This window comes from Opisthocomus hoazin, chromosome 11 (assembly GCF_030867145.1).
Source record: "Opisthocomus hoazin isolate bOpiHoa1 chromosome 11, bOpiHoa1.hap1, whole genome shotgun sequence".
Taxonomy (NCBI): Eukaryota; Metazoa; Chordata; class Aves; order Opisthocomiformes; family Opisthocomidae; genus Opisthocomus; species Opisthocomus hoazin.
In genome coordinates, this window is record NC_134424.1 from 5,699,509 (window position 1) to 5,716,095 (window position 16,587).

Here is a 16,587-nt window from a genome sequence, read left to right on the forward strand (position 1 = left end):
GACAAGGACCTCATCTTCATACTGGCGTCTAATGCACCTAGCACACTGTTAGTGCTATAATAAATAATAATAATATGTTAGCATTAGGTGAGCATCTCTCGCATGATCAATTTCCTGCTGTTGCAGGAGGGTGAATGTTGGTGGACTTTGATCCTTCTGAGATTTTATGTTTCTATCATAAGAGAATCATAGCACATAAGCACATTTTTAACTAATGCAGTGAGTAAGGTGGCAATATATATTGCACTGACATTAAATGAATATTAAAAGGGATTGAAACCATTTCCACATCATGAGGGAAAAAAACCTCCAAGAATTAGATATACAGTAGCTGTTCACAAAAGATAACACTTTTAACCTTCTTCATAGATGAAAAATACCTAATCCATTGGAAAGAAAATCTAGTGTTAAAGGTATACACTGAAGTATCTTAAAATACAGTTGTTGTTGTTGTTTCTAAGTCTGTTTTGCCTACTGCCAAATCTCCCTCACCCCTGCACACATACCCCGATCGCTTTTCTGCTCCCTGCTCTCCCATCTCATCGTAACATCTCAATAATGCGTTACAGCACAAATCCTCAATGCACGAAGACTTAGTTTAAAGAAAAAAGTGAGGTACAGCACTTCTGTGTATAAATAATAAAGCACAAAACATCTTATTTGTTGGAGGGCATCAGTTTTGTGTACATTGCACACTTGTAATTTACGTTGGTTTCTTATTTTTGTAACATCTCTACACAGCCGTATATTAAATTAGAGATTTCAAACAGACTGAACAGTCCTCTTTTTACCCCTGTTTTGTTGTATCTTGCCAATTCAATGTTTTATTATGTTTTCTGTCATAATATTACTCTTGTCCTTAGAAAACATGTATTTATTCCCACTTGGAATACAGTATAACTACTGTAAAGCACTGCTCAAAAGATGACTACAAATTCTGCCTGAGAATAGAAAACTTGAACTCTTCTATTATCCAAATATTTTTCAAATATTTCGCTTTTGTATGCATGGCAATTGCTGACACACATAATGAGATCATGGGAAAAGCCACACAGCTGACCTGAACTTTTGGGTATAGAAGTATAAAACTATGAGATCTAATAAACCCAGTGCATGACCCCGTGCAGTTTTTGGACTCAAAGAACGAAATGCTATTGTGAGAGGAATGCAAGCCTACATATTTTTTTCCTGTAGCATAGCAGAGTTCAGATGTACTGCATTTACAGTTTTCTATAAATGTATAGCATGAAGCATATAGACATCTCCGGTCTCCAGCCTCACCGAAAGAATATCCCAACACCTTCTTCTCACACGCAAGGCAGATATTATTTTTATGCACCAAACAGTAGGCAGGATGCAGCAACAGACTGACTCTGTGCTACCACAGTGTGTCTGAGAGGCTGTCAGCACATACTTTGCCTACTTCATGTGGTTTTTTCAAATAATATAAAAATATGTTGGGCTTTGATTTTCCACCTAGCTCTTGATATGCCCGGCTAGGAGACAGGGAGCCAAAGATCGGTGAATCATTTGAAAAATAGTTTATGTATAGAAATGCTGCTCTAGGAGATAGCAGTTACATATCTCAGCTGTTCGGCTCTGCATACAAGACGGTTATTATATTTAAGGGAAAATTTAAGATCTCCTAAAGATTATAAACTACTCTTAATTAACCCCCATGGATCCCATCAACACTGAAATGGGCAAGCCTACATGAAAGGCGTCACTGTGTATAAGCTGGAAGCTGTGGAAATCAGAACTTTAGCGTGTAAGTATATAGGACTAACTCTGTCCTCTGAGACTCTAGGATTATTTTGGTATTTAGGATTTAGGTGAGTACTTCAGAAGGGCACTAAATTCTGAGGGAAACGCAGAAGCCTATTACTGCTTGAAAACTAGATTCTTTCAAACATGTGTAGACAGAAAAAATCCTTTTCCCCAACAGTACAAGTGATATTAACTTAGAAAGGATGCATTCTCATTATAAGAATAGAATCAAGCACCAGATCTTAGTATAAATGGCAACAATCTAAGGCATGACTATTCCGGTAAGACTAAAAGGGATCTTTTATCATGTTAATTCTTACAGATTTTTTTAAAGTTTTTGTTCATCTTTCATTTTTTGTATTCCATTAGTTTCCTATTTAACCACAAATAAAGAGTGAGTTAATGGTTGGTAATAAAAACGTGTTACAGTGTAATCAAAGTGTTTATTTCTTTTAAACTCTTACCCCTGTATACCTGGCTTCAGTTAAATAAATGTTGGAGTGTGAGATAACAAAATATAAATACTTGCCTAAATTGTAAGTTATATATTCATTTTAAATCATGGAAAAATTCTTCTCAGCCCTGCGTTAGCTAGTAGCTATACTCAACATTTGAACATTGTTTATTCTTTACTAACTAATCATCCTTCATGGTCTTTCAAAAGTTCCTGGCTTTTCACTAGTTTACACATTGATTGAATACTGTTCCCAGAACCGCTTGTGGCACGGTGCCAAATGCTGTGATAATCAGCTGGAAGATTTATTCCAGTTGAGGAGTGTTATAAACATAAGGATTCATAAGGCTCAGCGTTGAAAATGAATACTGATGCTTTCTTTGAGATGGCTGAAAACTTTCTGTGAACCTTCAGCAAGACACAGTGATAGTCTTTACAATCTCCTTCAATATACAGGCTTTGATTTGAAAAACATGTGCATTTAGCTTGATTTGATATAAATATTAATAACTATCAGAGATTTTAACAAGTTAAAATGTATTTTTACAGAGGCATGCGCAGAGCTAATTGTACATGAAAAAACCTTCAGGAAATTCATGGATTAACTACTGTGTGCGGGATCAGACACATTTGCTGCAACAGGATATATTATTATACTAGTAGATGGGTGGAGAAAGAATACAAAGGAAGCTGAAAAAAATTCAAAGGGAAGCAGCTGGCAGGTAAATGCACTGAGCCAGAAAGAAATAATAAGAAGAAAGGCAGTGAGTGGAAAACGGAAAGGATAGTGATTTCTTAAATAAAGAAACAAGAAGTAGAGAGAAATGTAAGCTAGAGACAGGAACACTGAAAAAACGCAGAACAGCAAACACTCCCAGTTAGAAAGAGGGAAAAGCAGTTTGCTTACTGGAATAACTGTAACAGTAAACTAACATTACAGATTGAAAAGACTATACAGAAAGACCACAGGCTTAATTAAGAACTGGTGAAACCATACAGCATGGCTGAATGGCATCTCCAATGTCTACAAGGCTAAAAAGAGCTTACACAGAAATTAAAAGGAGTTGTAAAATGAGTGAAGAAGCTTCATTGCTTTGTATGACTGCTGCTGTCACGGAATGATACTGGCATCAGCTTAGGTCACTGCAAATATCAAAGCCAAGATATTCAAAACTTGCAATTATGGTTGCCCACATCGGAGAGGCACCTTATGGCCTTCCAAATGTCTTTGCTAAATAAAAAGAAGTCACTTTTCTTAGTGCATGCAGCTGTGATAAACAGCTGCTTGATGATCAATTCCTCAACGGCATTCCAAAAATTTTCAGCACACTCTTTCAAGCAATGAGGTGTCCCCCTGCACCTTATCAAAACATCGCCTCTTGCACACATGCTCACAGTCATCCATACACCGAACATCCAAATAATAGTGCATTGCATGAAACCTTCAAGCAGTCATTAGGGCCTTCCGCACTACAAGTGTCTTTAAATATTTGGTCATACAAAGTTTATTGGTACTACTCAAGGATAACAATTACCTAATAAGGACTTCAGAGTCTTAGATGAGCAGCCCATGATAACGCTTTCAGAAATGTGGTGAAATAATATTTCTAAAACCTACTCTCTATTAAATATGGCAAATGCGACAGATTGAACTCCACAAATATTACCCGTAATTCAGAAAAAAGTAGACAATGAGGAAGTTTTCGGGAATCTCTGCTTTTGAAAAAGTTATTACTTCTTTATGCCTTGTCTCAGAAACAGATAACAACAAAGTATTTCATAGGCTGGTAGAACGGAGATGTCACTAATACTTAAAAATGTCAGAAGCAGATTACCACAACACAACTTTGATCTCCACGACTCTTGATATGTATTGTACATCTCCACTTAGATGAAACCAAGGTACAACGCTCATGATGAAAGCCTTGTATGGAAACTTGTGGTTTCCTCTTTGTTGCATGGGATGTATTTACCACACAAGGCAATTTTGGGTGGTCAGTGACTCCTCTACAGCAATACTGGAGCCCTGGGAATCAGGTGATTTAGTGGTTATTCATCAGGGCAAAGGTGATGTTTCACAAGAACTAACAGAAGTATGCATTTTGAAAGCTGTCAAAATATTATGCAGCTATAGAAAATCGCAAAAATGCCCAATAGAGGACTTCAATATTTTAATCAGTGCACATTTTGAATCGTTTGAAAAAATAAGACATAAGCAAAGGCTTGCATGTTCTGACTGGGAACGTGTAGATATTTGTAGCAAGAATGGGAATTGAAGAGGAATGGGGAGACTTGAATTACAGTGTTTAGAAGAAAATAGTTTCTCAGCAATATTTAATCTTTTTAACATGGTTGCTGTAAGAATGAATTAGTGTTTTGCCTTTCAAAAAAGAGCAAAACATTTTTTAAATCAAAAACAAAGCCTCTTTGGTCCACTTCACAAAAGAGATTTGGATGCAGACCTCTTCAGTATTCCTGAGCCACTGAGGTTCAGATGTTTTATTCTCATGACAAAGACTCTAATGAAAACAGGAAACGGCAAAACAACAATCCATTCCTTAACAGTGATTCAAAGGAAAGAGAAATAGTGAGAAGGCAAATAATTTGCGTAAGAACCTAAACTTGGCATTTGGTAGATCTGTTCAGATGCCAAAGGAGAGCTTTGCAGTATCTGTAGAATTTAAGGGAGAGAACATGAGCAAATCAGCAGTGTACTGTTGACAGCATGGATCTCCGAAAGTGTCATCAATATTTGTAATCCACAGACAAGTACTGAAGGTGAATGACTGAAAACCAGTCTCTCTCCATTGGAGTCAGCACAGGTAGGCCAGTAAAATAGGTGGGAAATCAGACATGTTTGTGTGTCCAGAAGAATTATGCCTATGTATTTACTTTCTGCTCTGTTGTTGAGGACCACTTCTAACTTGAAAGCATAGTAGACATACACGCGTGGTCAAAAACATGAGCTAGGAAAGTAGGATCATTTCTCATCTCTCTGCTTGGAATTTTCACATGCATTCCCCATCCTCTTTGAAGTATGGAACCCAGAACAGGATGTGTTGTGCTGTTAGCGGTCTTGACACTGCAGATGGGGCAAGATCACTTCTATTCTACAGTTTCATATTTCTCTTTTTCTACTTTGCATTGGTGCTTTTTGCTCCACATTGCCTTTTGTATGCTTTATGGAAAATGCTGCTGAAGACTTGCTCTTGGGTTGTTAGTGTGACAGATACATTAAAATAGAAAGGGGTGAATATGATTTCTATTCTTACATAACATAGATGAGGTACTCTAGATTAGGGGCCAGCTGGGGAGGAAGAGGAGAAGAGAGAAGAAATCTCTTGTATGGTGACCTCCTCTGCAAGACAGAAAAATGACAAAGAACAAGATCGAAATCACTCCTAGTTACAAAGCATATAGAGACATTATACTACAAATTAAAAATCCACTCCTGCTTTAGGCAGCGCTGTGGTGGCTTGTTTGAACTCCAAGAGCTTCAACAGCAGCTTCAAGTCATGTTAACAGGTAGCCACTTGGTAAAGGAAAGCTTGTGGTCCCCAGAGCCTGCCACCTATCTTTTGCGATCAGAGACTGTACAGACACAAGGCAGATTTGTTACTAAACATCTTTCAGAAATACAAGGATTTTTAACCTAAAAGTAAGTATATCTACTATTACCATACTTGACAACTATACTGATACTCGGGTGTCAGTTACCTAAGGTTATACCTTTACCAGTCAAAGAGCTTTCCAACTGAAACGAGTAACACCCAACCACTACCAGAAAATGACGACAAAGTTATAAATGTCTGAAACTGCCAGGCTGCATTTGGCTTCACATTTGAAATATTGATTATATCAAAGAGAGAGGAACTGTCAATGTTAACAAGAAGATGGTTCAGCAAATGAGATCTCCAGAAGGGAACAATACAAATAGATTTATGTTTTTTGATGCCAGAAAAGTGGTACCTGATTCTATTTGCATTGCTAACCAATCAATATAACATATTAATCTAATTCTGCCAGAGTACAGCACAGTGCATGTATTGATGTTATTCAGTGCTTTGTTAGGAAACAGATCAGAAACTGTTTGAAGATCCTTACTGAACATTCACAGGTCATAATAGCTGAAGATGATAGATATTAAATACTCTTTATTTAGTATAGTAAACTAGGAGTGCTGAGTTTATCAATATGTCCTTAGTTTAAAAGGTAAGGTGGGACAAACCCTTCTATGAAGAGTGTACCATAGATATAGTAAAAACAATATGCTCTGTTTCTTCCTCTGCAATTGTACATGAAGGTAGGTGAAAGGGTTATCAATTTCATAAAAATAGATTTTTTTCCCCTTATCAAATGGTTTAATACAGATTATTAAAAAGCTGTCTTGCTATCATCTACAAATTCATGAAATATGACATTCTAAATTAAAGACTAAGACTACTCTGTTTCTAAACGAGAGACTGCAAATATCCATCTCAATGGCTCCCAGCCCATAGGTAATGCTGTATGGGGTAGATGGTTCCCCGATGCTTATTCCATCATGCAGCACATTGTGGCCCAAGACCTTAATTTTACCTCTTCTGCAGCTGGAAAGGACAATTTTTTTACTTTTCAGCCCTCTTCTCATTTCTTCTCCACATTTCTACAGAGTTCATCACAGAAGGGGGAGCAGCCTGAATACTGTTTATTCAGTCTTTTCCCCAATTTGTCTTTTGTGCAAAAAACCATATATATTAAAAAGGAGTTGGATCAGATAAGGCAAGTTCATATTTTGATAAAAATGTAGGGTTTTTTTGTTTTGTTTTAAACAAATCAAGGCTATAAGGCAGGCATTCTTGATGTCTGAACAGTAACTGTTTCTGTTCCAAAAGCATCCTTGATGGGATGAAATAGCCTGTTATTTAGGTATCTATAGTCAAAATACAGATTAATAAGATTTTTTGGCTTTGCAGCATTTTGAAAGAGTGGAGCTGGGACCTCCATCAATACCAAAACCACAATGATGCAGAGGACGACGTTGGTCATATCTGAAAGGTGCTGTCCTTCCCCTCTAGTAATATTCTTGTATTTTCCAAACTGACATTTAGCTAAATAATCCTGTCCATACACCGAGAGCAGTAGTTTCCACGGGAGGTGAAGGACGTGCATTGCCAAGAGCAATTGTGAGTCACTAGCCTACAAGGACTGTGCATCTGCAATCAATCCATAAACATCGGAGAGAGAGCACAAAATTGGACCCTTTAAGTTATTTCCCCACATTTCAAATCTACTTGACAACAAATCTGAAAGTCAACTGTAATTTTAATCATCCAGTAATATTTTATGTTAGCCAATTACAGGGCTTCAAGAGATTAGCTGAATGTTTCATGTCTGATAAATATGTGACTGGGACTAATTCACTGGACCCTTCTCCAGCCTGAGTTAGGTATAAATGAGTAGAGCTTCACTAAAATCAATCGAGCTGTAGCCAGTTAGACTGTCACAGAAATTGGTGCTATAGAGTTAGGATAATTTTGCTAATAAAAATAAATTTTAACCAGTAGATTTTTGACTTGTACTTGTAATCTAATATTTCAGGCAATGTACAGACGTACTAAATCATCCGTTTCCCTGCATGCATTCCAGATGAGCTTTACTTTTTACATCTCTACCTACTAGCAAGAATGCTCATGAAACACCCCATAATTCAATTATAAGTACCTCTAGGAACCTTCTAATTATATGTTAGGCAGGTCAGAAATGAAATAGCCATGCTACACTTTAGTCTTGGATAACAGACTTGAAACGGTGAAAAGAAAAGTTCATCTGTTCATTAAGAGGCCAATTGTAACACAGTTCAGGGCTTCAGCGAGCTGTTTTGTTGAGATCTGAATATCCGTGAAACAAGCCCCTCCAAAGCTGGAAGTTTAGCAAGCCTTGCCTTTCAGTCACTGCATCGGTAAAGAATGGGGAGCTAGTCTGCAGAGTAGGTGCCGTTCATTAGTCATTTGTTTGCTCTTACACTAAATTCAGTTGTAGGAGTTCACAGGACCAGAATGAAAAACAACTACAGGTACTTAAAGGTGGAGTTCTTTTCTTAGAGGTTTCTGCACTGGTCTTAATTAAATCTCCCATAGGATTGCAGGGCTTTAAAAAAAAAAAAAAAAAAACAACACACAAAACAAGAATGTGTCCATCAGGCAGGTTTTTCTAAGCTTTGACAGCTCTAAATGCAGGCAGCTGCAATACAAGCTTGTCCTCAAATCCTTGACAATGACCTTAACCTCAGGGTGAAAGATAATGTAGTTGCTATGCTCGTTCTGTGCAGTGTGTCTACTGATCAGAGGCTTGTGGCAAAATATGTTTTTTTTTTCTTATGATATAGACTATTGTTCACTGGCAACTCAAGTGATACCACAACATTATCTCTGTGACAGGCTTTTTTAAATTTATTTTTAAATGTGTAGGAATGGCACAAATTCAGAGAGACTTCCACTTGAACAGCTAGACAAATGACTTTGTAACGCCTTCCAGATTAACCCTTCCATAGCCACATGGTTGAAGGTGAAAATTAAAATTAAGCAAGCAAACAATCTGATCCCAGGTGCTTTTACGGAGGGACTTCACACAGACACCTACAGCAGCAACAGGGAGCTCTCCCGTGTGGAGTGGTTCCTATTATGCTTAACACAGTTTTATTTAAAAGCAGTATCCTCCAGTGGTGAAAACTGTCACGTAATTGACTTCCTCGGAGTAATGACAATTTACATCCTAAGGATTTGCCTCACTCTGAGAACCTGCTTTTACTATTTAAAGGCAGATACATTTTGAACTAAGAGGAGAGACAGCCTTACAGGAACAGTATGATCCAAGGTGCCTACCTTACACTGCAATGACAAAGGAAAATTCCTGCAGTAAAACTTCAATATTAATGTTATTATTATTAACATTACATTACTGCTATTTAATAATTACTGAAATTTCCATAGGAAATTAAGTAAATTCAAGACGAGCTACGGGGATATGTTCTGCTGTAATCTGGGGGTAGAGCTGCGCCAGTGGCGCTGGGAGCTGCAGAAGGGGAGGATGCGTTCCGCTGCTCGGCGAGGGGGCAGCTGCACTGCCTGCTCTGCAGAGAGACTCGGCTGCACTCCGCGGCGACAGAACATATGGAAATTTTAGCTGCTAAATATCAAAGTCTTTGCCATTCAAGTGCGAACTGCAATTTCTGTCAGTTTATAACCTGGCTAGATTTTGAAGGATTTCACAATAAAAGGCATGTTATGACATAAAGGCTGTACCCTCACCAACCTCCAAGTCCCAGTTCTGAAGTCTGGGCATAGCAGACCAGTTCAATAAGAGCAGCATGATTTCAGTACTTGCAAATATTTCTCACAGGAGCACACAAAAATAGTAATTTCAAGTGACACGTGTTAAGCAGGGTATTTCTCACAAAGAGGAAAATCTTTTTCCAAAGGTATTCTGAACAAAAATAGGAAGAGACGTGGAAGAACACAGAATGCACTCACACTACACAAACCTTTTGGTGGGTGTGCACTCTGTGAACATGTCTCTTCGTATTCAAAGGGCTCAGATTTTTTACATTATGTTGCTCAGCTAAGAAATTAAGGAAAAAAAAAAATTTCACGTGGGAGCCAAAACTAAATAATTTAATGCTTAAATGAAAACATGATAAGAAATTTCTTTTGGTTTTAACTAAATATTTTACTCCAGGAAGGTTTGATTTAGACATGAGATTCTATAAAATATTAAAATGAAAGCAAGTTAATTTCGCCTTGAGGAACTATGTAAGATTTTTTAAGAAACACTAAATAAATATTTTTTGTATATTTTTGTATATATGTGAAAATGGTCAAAATTACTTATTGATTTTGACCCAAATATATAGAGAGATTTAATTTCTTTGTTACAGCAGAATATTTTGGCCAAAATCAGCACAACCTGACTTTAGGACCCATGGGATTCTGATGATCAACCAAAGGTTACTTATTCCTTGAACTGATTTCACAAATTATTTTGGTTGTAAAATGTTTGATCAAACCCAACAACATGAGCTTGATTTTACATGTAACAGCTATTCAAGGTGGCTGCTTCTTTTCTTATGAGAAAACAGAGGCAGAGACACACTTAGTGCCTGCATTGGGAAATTTGCGTACAAGCATTCAGTTTTTTGAAAATTAGGTCCAATAACAAATTGTTCCCCATGAGTACAAGTGCTATCTATTCCCTTCTCTTGTTTATCAGTACCTTCCGAAAAAAAGACTGGCCTTCCCAACCTGAATGGAAAAAAATTTAGAGATACAGTCCTGGTCTTCCCTCATCTTCTGTCCGCACCTATTTCAGATGAACAATATCACACAGCTCAGTAATCCCTGTCTCTGGGATATGATCCCAAGAGTAAAATAATCCTGCAGAAATCTGTAGCTCCTCTTTTCTCAAATGGCTTGTGTTTTTGCATGCCACCTTTCTCCTTCAGGAATGTGTTTCCTCTTTTTCCAAGATGCTATTTGATCATGGTTGTTTTGTTCTTTTTTAATCATTTCTTGAGAACATGGTTCGCTAGATCCTACCAAAATATTTTACTCCGCATACTCCATTAAATCCTCTATCAATCAATTAAAGATTTTACTTGTTAATTTTATCTTTTTTCCTATTAATTTTAAATTTCACATTAAAATCAGAGGAGAAATAGAACAAAAGCTGATACCAACTTATAACCAGAAACATATACTGAGAACGTGCTAGCGCGATATTGTCAGACATTTATAAACTTCTTCCAATGAACTTTGAATTACCCTGGTCCTTTCATATTTTCCAGTTAACATACATACATCTGCTCTGCCATGTAATCAACTGATTGTTACACAAGCATTTGCTAAAGCTATGACAAACTCAGATTTATGAGGTCAAAAAGTTCAAACTTAATCCATTCAATAGCTGCAATTTATCGTCCGATGATAATTGTATACACAAACATTGTAATGATTTAGATGACATAGTGTAAAGATGAAATCCGTTTATTTTAAAAGGGTTTCTAACCCCTAAAATACGTTGCCATGAACACCTTTCTAGGTCTGCTTTTAACAACATAGTTATTATTGTTTTATTGATCAGGATTTTATTACTGATTTGACACTTATATTTCATGCTAATCGAAAAAGGTGTAATTTCTCTACAGGAATAAGACCATAATTAATTATATCATTATTGTGTTTTCAATTCCTTCCATTTAAAGGGGTCTAGAAAAGAGTGCTTAATTTATCATACGTGTATTATAAGGAATATGTAAACCTCTTTAAACAGACAGAGAGCATGATCCTTTTGTAGATGATGGGATATGACATAGGCACTATATTTATAGATTCTTACCTCTATAGTGACCTGATTTTATAATGTCAGCTGTTGTGGAATGGGATAGTAAATAAGCAACTTTGAAAGCTTGGGTATCTTAACCTGTTACTATTCATTACTTTTATAATACTTATTAGTGACCGCTCTCTAATACTTTCAACAGATAAGAAAATAACCTGCAGACAGCAGAGAAAGGTATGGCAGAACAATAGTGTTACATATACTATATCATGTAATTTTATATCTGTATTCACATACACACATACCCTCAGTTCACAAATCTAGGAAACAATTATTACAAATGGACAGCAGCTGTATTCATCTATTTCTTCTAAACATAAAACATGGTAGTGATTGTAAATTTCAGAGAGACTCTGAAACAAGTAGCTAAATGTGAAATTTAAATTGATCTTTGGTTTATTGCCATTGATTTTGTCAATTTTCTGAATGTAACAGTGTTCACCACTGGGAACAGAAACCTGTGCATATATCAGCAAAATTTATGCTTTCAACCAACATAAACTTCACAGGAGGAATGACTGTCCTTGCTGTATAAAATAAAATGCATGTGAAGTGAAAGATTTTCTTTGCTAATTAGATACTGTATATTTTTTAACATCACGTTAGTAAATTTACCACATAAATTTAAATGCTATTAGCAATATTGCTTGCCCATATTCTGTTCAGTTTTCTTAGGATAGATTTTCACAAGTACTTTGTGATAATGGTATTAACCCATATGCCTAATTCACACGTACAAAAAACATTATCAATAGTCATAGAAACATGCCTCTAAAGTGTTTTATAAAACTGTCAGCATAAGCACAACCTAAGCTGGCAGATACTTGTATAACTCTAATGCTAATTATTGTTTTCCCCCCAAATACAGTACATTTACATTTTCATACCGTAGTACCCACTCAGACCATGACTCTCCAAACACTATGCCTGTTTCCAACTTCCACTTGCGAGTGGGGGTTGCTAAAACTGATGCAAGAGAAAATATCCTGCATTTGCCAGGCTGCTTCTCTGAGTGACAAGTGTGGGATTTTGCTCACTGGTGTAGCCGCAGTGCTGTCTCAGTTAACGTTAGGAACCCACCCTCATCAAACCCAGCTCGATCAGTTAGGGAAAATAGCACAACTGTCGCAGAATGGCATCCTGACTGTATTTATTTTCTTAGGATTAGAGTCCAGCCACTTGCAAACTTGTTTCATGAAGATTAAATATGTTGGGGGAGAAGGAGAAAACATACAACTATTTCAAAACACTAAGTGAAATAAAATCAATGGCTGAGCTCATTTTGTGTTAACAGGCTTCAAATGCCTTCATTGTTTCACTGTTCTTAAGCAACACCCGAGACAGACACATGTATAAGTCTTTATATTGCCAACCTCAAAAAGGAACATTTTATTTTTTTGGTAGTATAACATCTGATAAAATAGTACACAGAAACATTTGCCTTAAAAGAGAACATCACTTTTCTTTGTATTGTAATTCACTGGGTGGTGAAAAGATACCCCTCATATTAACATCTCTGCTACAGATGCACGTTCAGTCGCTTCACAGGAACACGTTTGTTTCCTTGAAAAGAGATTTTTGAAGAGCATTATGAACCTTACCGCATTTTAAGAGCATTTTGAGGCAACCTGTGAAGTGACCACAAAAAGGGAGCAAAGAGCCAGTAACACTTTCTGTTGTTCAAACGCACAAGACAACGTAAAGAGCCTCCTAGGAGGGGGCAGCAGCCAGAGCCTGCTCATCCCTGCCACCCCCTCAAGCTGCTCCAGGGCCACAGACCAAGCACCTCCCTTGGGGTGCCAGCAGCACACCCACACACACACACCCCCGGACCTTCACTCGGAGGTACACCAGTCCTCCTGAGGATGGACCAGCATGTGGTTTTTCCCTAAATAAGTGAGATGAGGTGAAGAGATGCTGGTGTTGCCTCCCTGCGCTGGAGATGCCAGCCAAGAAGTACGTCCCAGCAGTGACCAAGTGTGATCTGTCCCACTGTCCCACCTCTCTCAACACTCGCCACCGTGCCAAGGATCTGACAGGCTTCAGGGAAGCATGACTGGGGTGTAGTTCCCCAGGCGAAGGAGATGTTTCCTGGGTGTAGCTCGTTAGCAGAGAGGGGTTTTGCCAGTGCCAACTCCGAGCATGACTCACTGCCCTGCTCTCCTGCAGACTGAAGCACTGCCTCTATAAAACAATTCACAAACAAATGCTTACAGGTATGATAATAAATCAAACATATTTCCAAGCTATACCTAGCAAGGAGAGACTTTTCTAACTGTGCCTCTGACAGTGCCTGGCCCGCTGTCCCTATGACATTCACCCTAGGAGCACGCGTGGAAATGATGAACACCATCAAGGCTAGGTCAGCCCTTGGCATGTGCAGGAGCAAAACTTGCTCTTCACAGCCACCAGCTTTCTATGCCTCTTGCATTAGGCAGAAGGTGAGGTTATAATGCTTTAAACTCCTGCTTCTGTTCCACAGAAGCACTCGAGTCCATTACCAGACGCAACTCACAGATTACCCCAAATACAGAACTTTTCCCACATCTGGCCATGCATCAAAGGCAAACAGCACAGCTTCCTCCAACACAGCCTTTGGATGAGGGTTGCTTTTCTGAATATTGGTTTCAAAATGCTCAAAGTAGAAGCTGCCTTGTGATGCAACTAGGTACAAAACTGAGTGTCATAAAGGGGCAGAGAACAGAGTCTTCCAGCTAAAGACACTTGTGTTTGGAAAGACCAACAGACAAAACCACTATCTCCGATTCATTCTGGGTGAGCCATTGCCGCCTCTTCTGCACTTCTTGTTACACACATTCCCCTTAAACACAAACCCACCCACTCTCGTGTTTTACACGGTGGCTGCTAGCAGAGCCTGTCTTACTCGAGCTCTTTCGATCTGTGTATTTCAGAAGGGACAGTTACAATGCAATGAGAAGATAAACAAGCTATAATATCTCGGTTTTGCTACTGAACTCATGTTATCAGCAGTGACTTTGACATCTGGTTGGAGCTCTTGTTTTCGTACACTCTAGTTCTATTGTGCTTTTTCTGATAAGAAACCTCAGTAACAGAAGCGTACATCTGAGAATGACAAGCACAAACTCCTACTTTCTCAGCAGTCTGACTGTTCCCACTTCCACCAGTGCTACAGCAGCTTAGGAGTGTCTTCCAGTTGCATAAGAAACTGGGGCGATCAGGGTCAGTCTCCCAATGTCTAAATAAAGTCAGCTTGAAGAATTTGGCAGAAACTTCAGTGATAAAATTTTCTTTTTACTAGAGCAAAATGAACCTACCTCACTTATTTTCTAAAGAAAAATGCTGAATTTATCCGATTGGATAAAATCTCTTCTCACCTGCTCTGCAGAGCCTCTGGTGACCTTTGGCTTCAAAAGCACCATGCTAACCCAAACAGCAAATTGCTGCTCTGCCAATTTTAAATACAGATGACAAATCCCTCCTCTCTGAGTAAGCGTGAAGCTGTGGGATTATGGTCCTGATTTCTGCAGCCGTGGGACTGAGATGGAAATCAAACCTTCCGTGGGAAGAGCCTGCACCACTTCTCTTTTCTTCTCTCCCACCCTGCAGCTTTTTCATTAACTCGATTTCTAAAGATTTGCCAACAAACTACTGTCTTACTTCCTAGACCTCACATCATCAGGGGTATTTTCGAGACTCCTACTGGGGGCAGTGTCTTGGGGACTTGGGTAGAGCATCAAGCATCTGCCACCAAAGTAAACAAGGCACCCCAGACCCTTAGCAGCCTGCAGAACAGCAGTAAAGCAGTTTTCTTTCCACCAACTCCCTTTCTTGAGGTAGCAGGGAAAGCCTCATCCCCAGACGCAAGGTTTGTTCAGAAACCGGGTGCAACAAGGAGAGCCCAGCAAGGCACCGGGGGGGTGGGATCCAGCTCACTGAAATGCAGAGATATGGGCTGTTATTGGAGCTGCCAGGAATGTTTTGCCTGGTGGCACACAGGCAGGAGGTCTACGTGGCCCCTCTGCTGGAGTGTGGCCTGGCTGCTCTCACCTTGCAGGCCAGAACGGACGAAGGATTCAAGGTGGCAGCGGGGCTGAGGCATTCCCAATACGTGCAAGGGCAGGCAGGGTAGTGAGCTCTAATTTCTGCTGGTTCACAGGTACAAAGCACAGCTGCTTGGCCCCTTCTTTTTTCATCCTTTCCTCCCTGGAGGGTTGTGTGATGAGGTCAATTTGAGCTGTGCTTACCTGGAAGTTATGTTAGCAGAAGGGAAAATGCCAATTACTTGCATTTAAAAATAGACTGAGAGAGCATGCTTTTCTCTGGGTTGTTTTTTTTTTTTTTCCTTGCTGATTGCCTGGTGGTACTTATGGCTGAGAGAAAAATCAAAACACCATCACTGATTAGGCATTCAAGGCTTGTTTTTGTTTGGGTAGTAATCTAGAGGCGGAATGAGATGCTATCTGGTGACACAGTGAAAGTACATTCTGCCTCGCCCCAGGCACAAGGCATGCTGCTGCCTTCGAACAGCAAGAATTTTAAAAGCACCAGGTTGAGTTTAACGAATTTTACCGTTTTACTAGAAAGCTCCCATGTGCTCTAGCCAACAGATCTCCCCTGTGCCAGTGAAGACTGGTGCCCTTAGCGCAATAAATAAGAACGAAATAGAGCCCACAGTATCACAGCTGCCTGTTAGGCAGCTCTTCATGGTGAAGTCTCCTTCGCTCTTCTGAAGAGAGACCAAAATGCCTCAAAGCTACTTTACAAAACACAGAAGTCACCGTGTCGTTGGGTACAGGTGAGCAAACGAGAATTTAGAAATATCCAACAATTCATCTCAAAGCTTCACTTTGAAGGAGAAGCATCCTTCATTCATGCGCAGGATGTCACACCCGCCTGGGGAACAGGCGCTTGGAGAACGCGGCTGAGCTGCTTGGTTCACATTCATCGGAAACCCTTTGGACTTCAAACACTTCAGCTATTAGAAGTGGGTGCCTCCAAGACAAATCTAG